The sequence below is a fragment of the Perognathus longimembris genome, chromosome 12 (assembly GCF_023159225.1).
Source record: "Perognathus longimembris pacificus isolate PPM17 chromosome 12, ASM2315922v1, whole genome shotgun sequence".
Lineage (NCBI taxonomy): Eukaryota > Metazoa > Chordata > Mammalia > Rodentia > Heteromyidae > Perognathus > Perognathus longimembris.
In genome coordinates, this window is record NC_063172.1 from 19,447,382 (window position 1) to 19,462,416 (window position 15,035).

Consider the following 15,035-nt stretch of genomic DNA (forward strand, 5'->3'; position numbering starts at 1 on the left):
AACTATGTGACTTATATGTAAAATATAACATTTCTTTTTTGTTTGTTTGTTTTTCTTTTTTTTATTGATTGGACATACATTTTTTTACAAGGTGTTGTGCAAAGAGGGTGCAGTTACATAGTAGGGCAGTGTGTACATTTCTTGTGATATCTTACGACCTGTTTTTCTATCCCTTGTCTAGGTCAGGTTGACATATATGCAATATACAATGTATCAAGAACATATACAGTATTCACAGACTTGGTCTCTACTGTCTCTCCGTCTCCCTTTGTTAACAGTCATATATCAGGGAGATCATGCCCCTTTGTTTTCTGTGTTCTAGGCTTGTCTCACTCAACATTATTTGTTCAAGTTCTGACCATTTCCCTGTGAATAACAGTATTTCACCATTCCTAATCGCTATGTAGTATTCCATTGTGTATAAGTACCATATTTTTTGGATCCATTCGTCTGTGGAGGGGCATCTGGGTTGTTTCCATATTTTGGCTATTGTGAATTGTGCCGCGATAAACATGGAAGTACAAATGCCTTTTTGATATTTTGGATTTTGCTGAAAATATAACATTTCTTACCATGAGTGAAATAATATTTATAACATTTTTTAATAAAGGAATTTGGGTTAACAATTAGGCTTCCAGAAAAGTAGACAATTATTATGTTTTGATCTTCATTATATTTAAAAGATTCCTTTGCTGCTTTATTGCCATTTAAAAACAAATTTTTTCCTGTGGATTATTTCTTATTCCTGAGATTGTTTTCATTCAGTGTCATTAATAAGCCTTCAAATATGGATGAATTGATGAAGCATGCCTTTAATAATTATGGAAATGCATAAAAATAAAAGCACAGCCACTAGTAATAATCAAGAAATTGTACTTTTCGTTAATCTCCTTACATGTACCTGAACTTACAATGAACTCCCTGAGTTTTCAGACCTACAGGGATGTTTGGTTTTTACATGTACTATAAAAATCTAAGTGCCAATGCTTGCATTAGAAAAAGCAGCACACTTTAGTCATTTCATTCTTTAGTAGAAGTTCATCTGACAGCTCCATAATTTTAAAATAAGATAGGTTTTGTTTTCTTTTCAGTGTATACATTTATAACTACCATCACATTAGTGCAATGTTTGAGAAATATTTTCTATTTACCTCATGATGTTGAGGCTAAACTTAAATAAACTTGAGAGAGGACTACGCTTTCCTCTTCTGCACATGTGCCTGTACATAACTTTACATTTACAAAGGATTCTTCTTGTTAGCACCTGGGTCTGAGAAACAGGAGAGGGGTTTATGCAAGGGAAAAGCTAAGATGAAAGGAGAACTAGGAAAATGTGATTCCTCTTTCCTTGCCTATGGCAAGAACACACACACCCAGAAGCAAAAGACGATTATTTAATGAAGGACCTTGTACAAACTGTGCTGCATCAAGGTTAAGAAGACAAGCTTCAACACTGTCTGGGAAAAGAAATAATAACCTCATTAGTGTGTATACTCCATTGGCTGCCTGTGTTAGAGATGTAAACTAAAAGCAAAGCAAAGGCTGTTGCCATGGCAGAAAAGGCAGCGCCTAAGGGGCTTGACCTTCTTTTAAAAAAAAATTTATTTTATTGTCAAATTGATGTACAGAGAGGTTACAGTTTCATATGATAGGCCATGGGTACATTTCTTGTACTCTTTGTTACCTCCTCCCTCATTACCCCCTCCCCCTCCTCCTTCCCTCTCCCCCCCATGAGTTGTTCAGTTGGTTTACACCAAAAGGTTTTGCAAGTATTGCTTTTGGAGTCGTTTGTCTTTTTATACTTTGTCTCTCGATTTTGATATTTCCTTTCACTTCCCTAGTTCTAATACCAGTACATACAGTACCCAGTGTATTCAGATGAGATACAGTGATAGTGAGGGTACAACCACAGGAAGGGGATACAAGAGGATCATCAACAAAAGAATCTACGGTTTCACAGGGTGTGTTGAAAGTAATTACAACAGTGATATAACACTACTTTCCATAACATGGAGTTCATTTCACTTAGCATCATCTAATATGTTCATAGGGGCACAACTATTAGTCTCTTGTGATCCTCTGCTGTGACTAGCCTAAACCTGTGCTAATTATTCACTATGAGGGAAACCATAGAGTCCATGTTTCTTTGGGTATGGCTCACTTCACTTTGTATAATTTTTTCCAAGTCCTTCCATTTCCTTATGAAAGGGGCAATGTCATTAAATTCCTGCAAAACAAAACCGCAAAGAACCAATAGCCCCTTCAACAAGTGGGCTAAAGCCTTAAAAAGAGACTTCTCTGATGAGGAAATGAGAATGGCGAAGAGACTTAATGAAAAAGTGCTCATCACTGGCCATAAAAGAAATGCAAATCCAAACAACATTGAGATTCCACCTCACACCAGTAAGAATGTCCTTTATCAAGAAAATTAACAATAACAAACGTTGGAGGGGATGTGGCCAAAAGAGAACCCTACTTCATTGTTGGTGGGAATGTAAACTGGTTCAGCCACTCTGGAAAGCAGTATGGAGATTCCTCAGAAGGCTAAACATAGAGCTCCCCTATGACCCAGCAGCCCCACTTTTGGGCATCTACCCAAAAGACCACAAACAAGAACACACTAAAGCCACCAGCACAACAATTTTCATCGTAGCACAATTTGTCATAACTAAAATATGGAACCAACCCAGATGCCCCTCAGTAGACGAATGGAACAGGAAAATGTGGTACATATACACAATGGGCTTGACCTTCTGCAGAGATGGAAGCAGTGTGTAATCAAACCAGGAAGTCGTGGGAAGTGAGCTAGAGAGACACTTTGAGGAGCATTGACTAGGAAGCCTTGGGAGGAGACGAGTCCTGATAATGTGTGTGAGCATGGAAGAAGAAACCTGCTAAAAGGATATTAAGATGAAAGGGACAATATTTCGGTTGAAGTAGTAGCCTGGAGGAATTAAGAGAAAGTTGAATCTATATTATTTTTTTATTCCCTTCCCTTCCAGTTAAGACAAACTTAGCAAGAATATTTGTATGGAACTTGAACTTGCAAAAAAATTAAAAATTACACAGCCTATAAGCAAATGTAATATTCTGACATTATTACCATATATGAAAAAAGTAACACTTTCCTCTGTGGTATTTCTTCTGCATTAGTATGCAATACCCTTGGTTTGATCAACATTCATCACTGTTAAAACAAATACAAAATCTGTGCATATAAAATATTTCTATCAGCTTTCTTTTGATCTAATTTTTTGTGACCTTTAATACAATGGATAAAATCAAGAGAAATACTTGAGCTCAAATGTATATATACATATAGGTATATACATATTTATGTATGTAGGGATATACATATATGTGTATGTGCATACATATATACATTTATATATGTATTTATGGTATATATGTATATATTTTGTGAAAGAAGTCTATTTTTAAGGTAGTTTCTATATACTAAAATGTCCATTATATTTTTGTTATTAGAAATTTCTATTTCAGTGGAAGTAGTAATTGATCTACTGAAATTTTAGAAGCAAATGTTTTGCATTTAGGGATCTTCATGAGTTTTTTTCAACAGAATGTTTTCAATGGAAGTAAAAGAAAATTTAGGACTTTTTAGTTAGAAAGTGTTTTATGCATTCATTTTGTCTTGTCTCAAAATTTCTCTTCCCTGAGAAACTTCCTTGGAAACCCTCTCCCTGATTTGGATGATTCTTCTATGAGAGCTTGCGTTTTTACCTGAAGTCTTACGTGTCTTTCACTTAATTCTAATCATTGGCTTATTTTTTTGTTTTCTTAGATTATTATAAAATCTTACATAGAACTTATTTATATAGGTTCCAACAATACCTAGAGCTATATTTTTTCAACAAACCATACCTACGCATTTGAAAGTGAAAGTTTTGAGTTCTCTAGTTTATTTCTACATGATGGGTTTCTTTGCTTCTAACTTATGATGAAATAATCATGCTTGAAAAATACCTTGATGTTTGTCTTTGAATTTTACACATATTTGGGAAGCATAATACAGAACTCTCTTTCCTGAGAGTAGCAATTTAATCACATGGAAAGTATAAGTGAGACTTGAGAAACCGTAATTGTTTATACTTCATATGGAATGGTACAAAGATGTCTAGGAGGATAACTATAAACCTGTGTTTCTATAGCAGCGCCAGACATGAGTACCTCGGTGGGGTCAATTGGATTACAAGTGTAATTGGGAGTCTTGTTCACATTCATTCCTTTGCCTTTGTACACATGCATGGTTTGTTTGCTGAGTTTGCCTGACATATAAGGATATAATTTTAAAATATTTCCAAAGCATGATGAGGAATTTCAATTGATACTAAATTATAAATTTAGTTTTATATAAAAAAATCCTAATTTAAATTTACTATATATAAAGCAGTAGATGGGAAATTCAGAACTTTTCAAACTCCTCTATTAAACCGTTTTCATACTGCGATATTTTGAGATTTTTAAGATAAACAATTTGATCTGCATACATTTAGAAACAGAATTAAATTATGACCAAGAAAAGACAATTCACTTAGCTTTTTGTAAGGCAGTTAAATTATTATATAATAAATTCATAATTTTCTCATCACCTGAGTCCAATTTCCTGTATGCTACATTCAGGAACCAATTTACTCTATTATATTCTATTTCCTGTGATTTTATTAAAATCTAATATTGCTAAAAAAACATCTGCTAATCAACCTTATATGTTCCAATCCTCTCATTATCTTTATAACCTCTTAGTAACACACAACTCATACTGTCCTTTTATGAATAGTAAATAGCCAATGACCATGAAGTGGATAATATTAAGACAACCAGCAGTTATTCAGCATTTATCCAACCAATATGCATAAGTGCTGTGCTAAATTATGAATGTCAGCAGCTGGCCTATGAAAAAGTCATTGTTTTATATTACAGTCTCTATGAAAATCCATTTTTATCAACCAGGTCCAAAGTGATTACCTAAATTGTCACTCCACACCGTGGATAAACAATTTCATTTCTCCGAGTCTTTAAGAAATTATTTAAGACACTCTTTTGGTGTAATCCCACCATATTCTATCAAGAAGGATCAACTTTGTCCTTTCCCCTACAATTCTTTCAAGGTAGTCCTAGCAGCAGAGTGATATTACATTATTTTCCAGACTAAGTAAGAAAAATTCAGAAGCTTTCTTTTGGATGTCTTAACATACTCACTTATGTTGAAATTTCTAAGAAGTCTGCATACTCTGAAACCAGCGTATTGTAAGGGAGTCCAGAACCCGGGGAAAATCAAAATGTAAGAGCTCATTTTTGTTTCATCAGTAGATGTTTCCATGGACATTCAGCAACAGATTTCCTGGACATCCAACAGATTCATGAATAGACTAGGATCAGATTATCCCAGGGTCTGCTATTTAGTCATCTTCAAGCAAAGACCTCAGAAATCAGCAGGTAAGACAAAACTAAACTTAGGTAACATAAAAAAATACTTTTTCAAGCATTCATAAGGGGAATGTTTTTTATTTTAAAGGAATAAATATTACATGAACCAGGTAGACAAGATGACAATGGTGTTGACTCAGTGAGTGTCTTTTTATAGTTGTTCATGAATCCACCAGTGTTACTATGATGGGAAGATGTCAATTCATATGATCTAAGCAATAAGAACATTTATTCCAAAGAGTTTCCCTTAAAGCAATAGGACCATGAGAAAATTCTAAGGCTATATGTTACTTATGCACAATTACAAAGTTAACTGTTCATGTTTTTAGACTTAATATCCCATGCCTTACTTTAACTTTCCTTCTAATTTAATCCTAATTCAGTGAGCTTGATCTGGACTTTTCAAAATTCACCTAATAGTGCTATGTCTTACACACATAGAACAATATTAGAATTATATGCGCAACGATGATATTTTATTTTAGAATTTTTTAAAAAAATGTTTTATTAACAAAAACATATATATCAGACATTGTTTGGATTGCTAATTGTCAGATTTACTGTTTCCTACTTTAATTGCCATGAATTAGTTAGTTGTACAAAGGGATTTTATTGTGATATTCCCATGTATGAATGTCACATGCCCAGGTAAAATTCAACATTCCTTTCAGGAAGTGGTGCTATGGCTCAAGTGGTAGTGCACCAGCCTCGAGTACAAAAACTTTCATCATTTCTGTTAATCTCCTCATCCTTCATTCCCCTTCCTAAAATAATTGCAATAAGATTTTCATAGAGTAGACGCATAAGTATATGCACATGAAAGCGTTTACAGAAGGATTTGATAAAAATAATTCTTCATTTTTTACATTATTAATACATAAAATAACTATCTTTCAAAAAATCAGTAATTCAATTTCACAAACAGTGTCTTTTCTTAGAATTCCTTAAAAGACAATAATGCATTGGATATCAACAATTCTTGCTATGATTTTGAGACACACTAACTGTCATACAAAGGAAAATCAGAGCAGATAACATATTTACATGTTTATACTATTCTGGGAGTATATTAGTTATCATTTAACTTCAGAGGCAAAATTAAGATCATTTTTTTCTTTTGTTAATTCTGTAGAAATGAATCTATAATGAATGTATTTCTAGAGGTAATATAATATGATTTCTTATAGCAATTCTGATTATCTAAATTTATAACTTAGAAACTAGTAGTAACATAATTTCATGTAATCTCCAATTTGCCTTAGTACCTACTATTTGGATCAAGCATTAAAAATAAATACATCCACATTTATTTGTACTCAATGGTAATTCAAAGTTTGAAGTAGTTTGTTAGTCATGTTCATGAATGATTGCTTATCATCTACAATAGTACACATTTCAGAGCAGGTTGCCCTATCAATCTAGTTTATTTAAAATAATTTATGCAAAATCTATATGTTGATATGACCAAGGTGATGAAAACTAAGTCAGCCCTCATGCTTTATTTAGAGATATCGGCCTAGTCTTTATGCAATTTTAAGTACTTCTTTAACTTTTGATCACCTTCTGATTGCTAGATTGTTGGCATTCTCTGATATCTAATTGATTTCATCTTACTCATTAGAATGTTTCAACAAAGGGCTTTTTGGAACGTATTAAAGAATATGCATTGAGATGAGGCTTCCTTCTAAGTTCCAGGATGCTTGTAAAACTGCTTTGCTTTTATGCCTATGATGATCTGTAGTATTGCAGAAGCAGGTCTGAGATTTTATACCTATATGAGCATGAAGAAAATAGCAATAGTAAACTGTCATTTACCTCAAATAATTGGAAACTTCTAATAACTGTGAAAAGGCTAAGAGTTGGGTATGTCTAAGTAAAAATAGATCACTTTGAGGATATTTGTATGTATTATTAACAGTTCATTATTACTTTGTGATTTTTCATAAGAATATTGATAATTTAGGTTATCAGTATATAGTTCTCTATGTGTTGATTAAGAAAATATCATCATCATATATTCATTATTCAGAGGGAAGGAAATTAATAAATGATGATGCTCCAGGACTTTCAATTTTGCAATCTAATTTTATTTTCATATTCATTTTATAGGCATTTCTTCTTTAATTAATAAGAAGACCATGAAAGATGTTGAATATTCTGATACTATATAATAAATAGGCAATCCAACTCAAATTCAAACAAGGTATACATAATTCCAAAATTTATATTTTTTTCTTTGTTTATCTATTATGAAAATTCCTTGTGCATATACAAAATGATTATTGTATAATAGCTATAATATTACCTTTGCAGAGAAAGCTTTTGGATAATTTCCAGGAGGGAGGTACATGAAATCTATTTTGAATAGTTATTTGTATGATTTTGTTATTACTAAACATGCACATCAGTTTAATCATAAACTCTTTTATTTGATTTTTATGCTTTCTGTGATTCATTTAGACTTTAAACTTCATGAATAGAATTTTGTTTTAATTCACAATGAAAAGACCAAGAATGACATATCTGCTTGCCAAGGATAAAGGGAATAAAGGAAAGATGAAGTGGGAATTAGCAAATATATATATGTATAAATACACATAGATGTATATGTGTGTATGTATACATATGTTTATAACAAATATGATCATAGAAACAGTGAGAGAGATGTTTTTGTATATGTTCATATCCAAATCAAATATTAAATGAACAACAAAGTAATAAAAAGTAATTTCCTTTATCTCCAATATTCTTCTGTGACTTCAAATAAAACTAAAGATACTTGGTAACCCTTTACTGTAGATCTTTAATATCTATCTATCTTTATATCTATCTATCTATCTATCTATCTATCTATCTATCTATCTATCTGTAGTTCCAAGGAGAAGGATGTTATTTCAGACCTGAAAATACTCAGGATAACACAACCTCATTATCTTCCTGTGAATGTCTCCCTCATTTTTTCCACACCACCACCAGACTTCCACTACAGATGTGCAACATTGTTATCAATCAAAACTTTCCACTATATTATTTAAATTCAGCACATTAACTTTTCCTTGCTTTGGGGGGGAAGATGTTTTTTGAGGAGAGATATAGTTTTATAAAGTTAGATTCAAGGAAATAGCATATCACACAACTTCAACTCAACCACTGGTAACACAGGAAGGCTTGAAAGCTTTCCCATATCAATCAAGCTTCATAACACGTGCTTCAGAATTAAAGATATTTAGTTTGAATTTCTTGTTGTTTTATTTATTATTTTTGACTCTGATCAAAACTGAATGTAATAAACCTTAGAATATGGTGGGATTTCAGTATTATAATAGGGATTTATTGCTCAGTATAGCACAACAAGACTTCAAAAAGGAGGCAGAGTTATTGTGATGACTGGAGGGAAATAGGTACCTTCAAATAGAAACTTATTTATTAATTTATAGTTATACTAATTTATATTTTCTTGAGTAATGGGACGACTGGAATGCTGTGTGCTGTACATGGGAAAGTATATTCTTTTACAAATGTTATTTCTTTCCTTATGAATTTCTGTAACACCACATGCTCTCTCTCTCTCTCTCTCTTATCTATCGTTTAAAGAAAGACGCTTAGGCAATAGAAATAGAAACTTACGTTTCTTCATTTATTTTGTAACATGGGCGAATCTAGAAAATTTTCCTGTACTCCATAGAATTATCTAATAATACACAAGATATATTGAAGAGCAAGAAGCTAAGGAGACAAACGAGACATTTTTTAAAATGGTGATGATTTACGAAAGGCTATGTTGACACTCCAAATGCTGCGCCTGACGGACTTACTCTGGTAAGAAGCTGGTCTGGACCTTCGGATGTTGCCTTATGGCTGTTTGGCCACTGGAGATGGCTCTGGCCTTATGGAGGTGGTGAGCACCTCAGAAACCATTGCTGACATTCAGCTCAACAGTAGCAACGTGGCTGCCGCTGGGGCCTTCAACCAAGATGCCCTTCTCATCTGGCTTAACGAGTACAATTCCAGGGATGACCTGGACCTAGCAATTGGGGAGTTTACTCTGTCCTGTGCTGGCTACTGTCCTGGGCATTAGTGACAGACACAGTGACAACATCATGGTGAAAAGAACCGGCCAGCTCTTCCACATCGACTTGGGACACATCCTCGGAAACTTCAGATCCAAGTTTGGCATAAAAAAGGAGCGCATGCCTTGTATTCTTTCTTACAATTTTATTCATGTCATTCAACCAGGAAAGATGGGAAACACGGAAAAATTGGCCGATTTCCGCCAGTGCAGCAAGGACTCCTACCTGAGCCTGAGGCCGTAGGGAAATCTTTTCATCTCCCCCTTCACCCTGATGCTGACTGTGGGCCTTCCTGAGCTCACGTCGGTCAAGGACTTAGAGTATCTTAAGGACTCTCTTGCCTTAGGGAAGAGTGAAGAAGAAGTACTGAAGCAATTTAAGCAGAGATTTCATGAGGCACTCAGGCAAAGCTGGCCCACCAAAGTAAACTGGATGGCTCACACGGTCCGCAAAGACTACAGGTCCTGACAGCGCCTCTGGTCCTATTCCCTACTCGTCTGCTTTCCTCCTCGTTTTTCACTTGCAGTGAATTGAACTGAACCCTGCCAAAAGAAATAAAAAAGAAATCTTTAAAAACCTGTGGAAACTCATTAATTTTGTTAATATTTATCTTCTGCATCCTTCCAAGCCAGACTTGTTGAAAATCTATGGGTGAGGCAGATATAATATATAGATATATCGATATATAAATATGCTGCATATATATATATATTTATAAGATTTCTAGTGGGAGTTCTGTATTAAAAACACAAAACCAAGATGTTTCTTTGGTATGCTCCAGCCTGATTTAAGATTTGATAAAAACCAGAACTTTGTCTTAGGTTACCTTTCAGTTTTAACTGTACCATCCAGTTCTTCCAGCTGCTTCTGTAACGAGGCACATATCAATACAAATTTTACACAGCATTTAGGAAAGAGGTCGTTTCCTAGAATCTAATACACCAGCAGACATATGCAAGAAAACAAACAAATGAAAAGGAACCTATTTATGGAATCAACTCCAAACCTAAAATCCAGTATTTTATTTTGATACCATGCCAGCCTGTTCTTACTGTATTTATTAAAGCTTGTAATAATGTGATTTTTTCAATGATATTAGTTCAAATTGAATGGTTTCATGCCACACTGAGATCTTTTTAATTTATTTGTTGAGGTACCATAAAGCTAGGGTGCTAAGTGGCAAATAATGTTTCTGTGCAATAGGAACACTGGGTGAATGTGTAAATGAATGCTCTTTCTGGGGCCTGGTAAGATCCAGCACAACTACTGCTTCTTTTCAAAAAAATATTGGGAACTCTCAGTTCTCGGGAATGTGAGACAGACCACTGAGTGGTTGCCCTGTGACTGAGTTATCTACAAGAATTTCTATTAAATATTGTTTAATTTCGTCATCCTTCTTAATGTTCTCAGTCAAATAAATGGGAGATGGTTTGGGCCGTTTGGGGATTTAAAAAAAAAAAAAAAAAGAAGTGAGAAGTGTAGGGAAAACTACCGCTGGAAAGGAGCAGATATTTTACCACAAGCCAATCCTATTTCCTTGCCAGTTGTTCATTTCAGAGTGATGCAATTTTCTCCTCTGTGTTACTACTTCGTGTAATGATGACCTAACCCCTTAATTTGGGAAGACGTGAAGATTCAAGCTATATTCCCAAGATATATTACTGTCAGGTAGACAGTAGGGGGCAGCATTGTATAGGCTTCCGAGTGATGGTTTGGTTTATACTTGGCTATGGTGAAGAGTGATTACATCAGAAAAAAATACAACCCAAATATATCTGTTTAGAAAGAGAATCATATTTGCTAAATGGAGTTGGGATATAGTAGCCTTATCACTTTACACTGTCAGCATAATGCACTCATTGTTAAATATGTTTCAGCAATGCTAGTCTTCTATCAACACCATAATGATAAGAATTGGAAACAAAGATGAATATGTAAAGACAATAGAAAAGTGTGATGATCTGTGAGAAAATCACATATGAAAGAATGAGAAGGTTCAACAAATAACTGGGAATATATTATATTTATAACATAAAAAGACAGACTAGAATAAAAATATGGATCCTGGTTTATGATGGGATGATGGTAGGTCATATTGCCTTTCAGTCTTGCATAGATTAATGCTACTTTTCTACTTACAAAGGGAAATGCTTCCATTTTAACTAGACCATTCTGATGCAGAGTTCAGTGGAGACAACTTTTACCCTACCATATTGTAGTCATTCTTCTAGTCTGCTTTCTAAATAAGGCACATTAAAATTAATGAGAGTTTGCAAAACAAATTCTGCAAGTTCAAAACTTATCTTTATAATTTTAATTTATCTTTTGCTTTTCCTATCTACAGGAGTGTATAGTTGGCTTTTTCTTCTTTTAAAATTTTACTTTAAATTTACACAAAATCATATATGAAATATAAAAGTTGTACACATTCATGGTGTACTATGATACTTTGATCCATACCTATGCATAATATTTAAATTAGGTTAAACCTATCTGTCTTGTTAAACTTTGTTGTTTCATTTTGATAAAATGTTGTAATAATTGATTTCAGTCTTCTGAAATATATATCACCTTACTATTTATAACCACCTTCCATTGCCTATGATTCGACTACCGACTAGGGTTTTTTTTCCACTTGACATGCCATAGGGCTAAGTAGATAAGTTTAGCTATTTAAAAAGATGAATTCATTTATCAAATATCTAATGTTCACTCTTCCATTCCAGCATTAATCATTCACGTAATTTTGCAAATTTCTTTTCCTTGTCATCAAAAAATACACCAAGCTCAAATCCTGTCACTGACTTTTTATCACAGTTACTCTGAGTTAAAGCTGGTTTGCACAAAAATATTGTATTCAACATTGTGTTTTTACTTTTCAAGTTATTTTTTTCTGACTTTCCACCCTCAGTGATAATCTTTTCTTCTGTGTGAAGCTCAGGATTAATATTCTGTCATGATAATCAGTGTCTTTCAGAAAGACTCATCTCCTATTCTTTTGATTGAATGTAATCTTAACAATTACTCAAAATGGATAAATTTAAACATGTCCTTTGTAATTTATTGACAAAGTAGAATCTATTAAAAAAAACCCTCTTGTCAGTTTCACATCTTTAAAACCATCTTGCCATTTCTCCTTTTATTATAAAATATCATTTTGATGCCCCAGTCTTTCCTTTCATTTCAAATGTGCTCTCAAGTTCTATCAAGTTCTACCATACAATATTGAACGAACATATGTACACACACGCACACACATATGCACACACACACACACACATATCACTCCATTCTCTTCTCTATTATGTTTGATCTCATTTAAGTTCTCATCAATAAGTGGCAAGGTTCTGTTGTCTCTATATTCTTGCCAGTAGTGGTTATAATTTATCTTTTTGATAACAGCTATTGTAACAGATTTGAAGCAATTTCTTGTTATGATCTGCATTACAATTTCCCTGCATTTCTAGCTCTGCTGGATTATTTAAATTAATCTTTAAACAATGACAAGCATAGTCTGTTTTAAAACACAGTGTGTTTTCTTGAACTATACCCCTTTCAGCAGCTATTTCTCTTTATCTCTGCTTTCCAAATTTCTAGATTAATTTGCCTCCAAAAGATCTTTTTTTTTTTTAATTTAATTGCCATTCTTTAAAATAAAGCAAATCAGTGGTCTCCAACTTGGATTCTACCATCAAAAATAAGTATGTTTATTTAAAATAAAAATGATCATGTTTCTCTATTTGGTGGTTAATGTTTATCCTTCATCTTAGAAGCAATTTGTACATAATTCAAAAGATTTATGCATAGTCTCTTTTATTATGTACTATTTTATTTTGGTATCCATGACAACAACATTTTTATCTGCCTCTTCTGTACATCTTGGCTAAGTTCTGAAGTCTTGGATGTGTGAATCTCCAATATTATATAATCTATCATAAGGAAATTATTTTCCTTTTTTTTTTTTTTTTTTTTTTTTTTGGCCAGTCCTGAGGCTTGGACTCAGGGCCTGAGCACTGTCCCTGGCTTCTTCTTGCTCAAGGCTAGCACTCTGCTACTTGATCCACAGCGCCAACTTCTGGCCATTTTCTGTATATGTGGTGCTGGGGAACCGAACCCAGGGCCTCATGTATAGGAGGCAAGCACTCTTGCCACTAGGCCATATCCCCAGCCCTTATTTTCCTTTTTAATGTGTCATAGTTTGTAATTTTACAGTGATCTGACTTTCTTTTTCTTTTTCTCACCTACTAAAGTCATACGTAAACAGGCGGAAAAAGACATTTCCCCTGTTATACCACTACAACCAAGTACAGGACCCAAGCTATAGCCAATTTTTATTAAATAATTGTTATGTAATTTGTGAGCAATAATAACTGAGTGCATAAGTATTCTTAGTTGTAAATCATAATAGATTTTATAACAAAATCAGATAAAAGTTATAATAAAATTTTAAGAGTTTTTGTTTTCTACTTTTCTCTTAATGTGTGTTATTGACTGTCCATTTAGGGGAATTCATCACTTGGGAATTTATCAACTCTTTTTGGAGGACTGGAGATATAGTTCACAAACAGAATACTTACACAGTGTAGCGATGCCCAGAGCCCAAGCTCTAACTCCACAAAGAAGGAAAGAAAACTTACATTGGAATATATCTAATATCAAAATATTTTCTTATAGGTTCTCACAGAAAGCAGAGTTAAGTAATGTGGTGTTTAAATAAGAATAGTGAATTTTCTTGCTCAACATATATTTCAGCATCTATGTAGAGTAATTGAAAATGAAATGTCAGGATTTTGCAAGCTCCTTGATAAAAATTCAGGCTTTGACATTTGACTTATACATATATATGTGGGGGGTATATAGTAAAAAATATATATTAGAATAAGTATCAAATTAATAACATTAGTTTAACTCTTAATATTCATAGATATTTTTATATCTACAGATTTAAATACATGTGGCATAAATAAATGAATATATTGAGGGAATATCAAATTAAATGTCAATAATTGTTAATTCTGCCAGTTGATGTGACAACGTTGTTGATTATGAGTGCAATGTTGTTGCTAATTATAAATGTTTGTTTATGAGAAATACGTGAACTACATGTCCAAAGTACTTTACCAAATCTTATAAAATTACATCATTATTGCCTAACATTGCTTTCTAATTATTATAAAAATAACCTATCTCAAAGTATCTAAGCTATAAGGAGATTTGGATACCATCAGATCTAATATTACATGGAATGTATCATTGTTCATATTCAGACTTAATCATAGATAAGTGAAAATATGAAATCTCTCATGACAGCTGTCAAAGCCATTTTCCTAATTTCATTATCAGGACTTGGTTCATCCTAATTTTCTGGAAGTTTCCTTTTATTTCCTGGTATCATAACAAAGAGCACACAGCCAAAATGAAAAAGAAAAGGATCAAATAATTTTTCTGATATGCCATCAACATAACATATAATAGTTGTTTGAAATACACAATAATGTTCAGGCACAATTTCAAGCA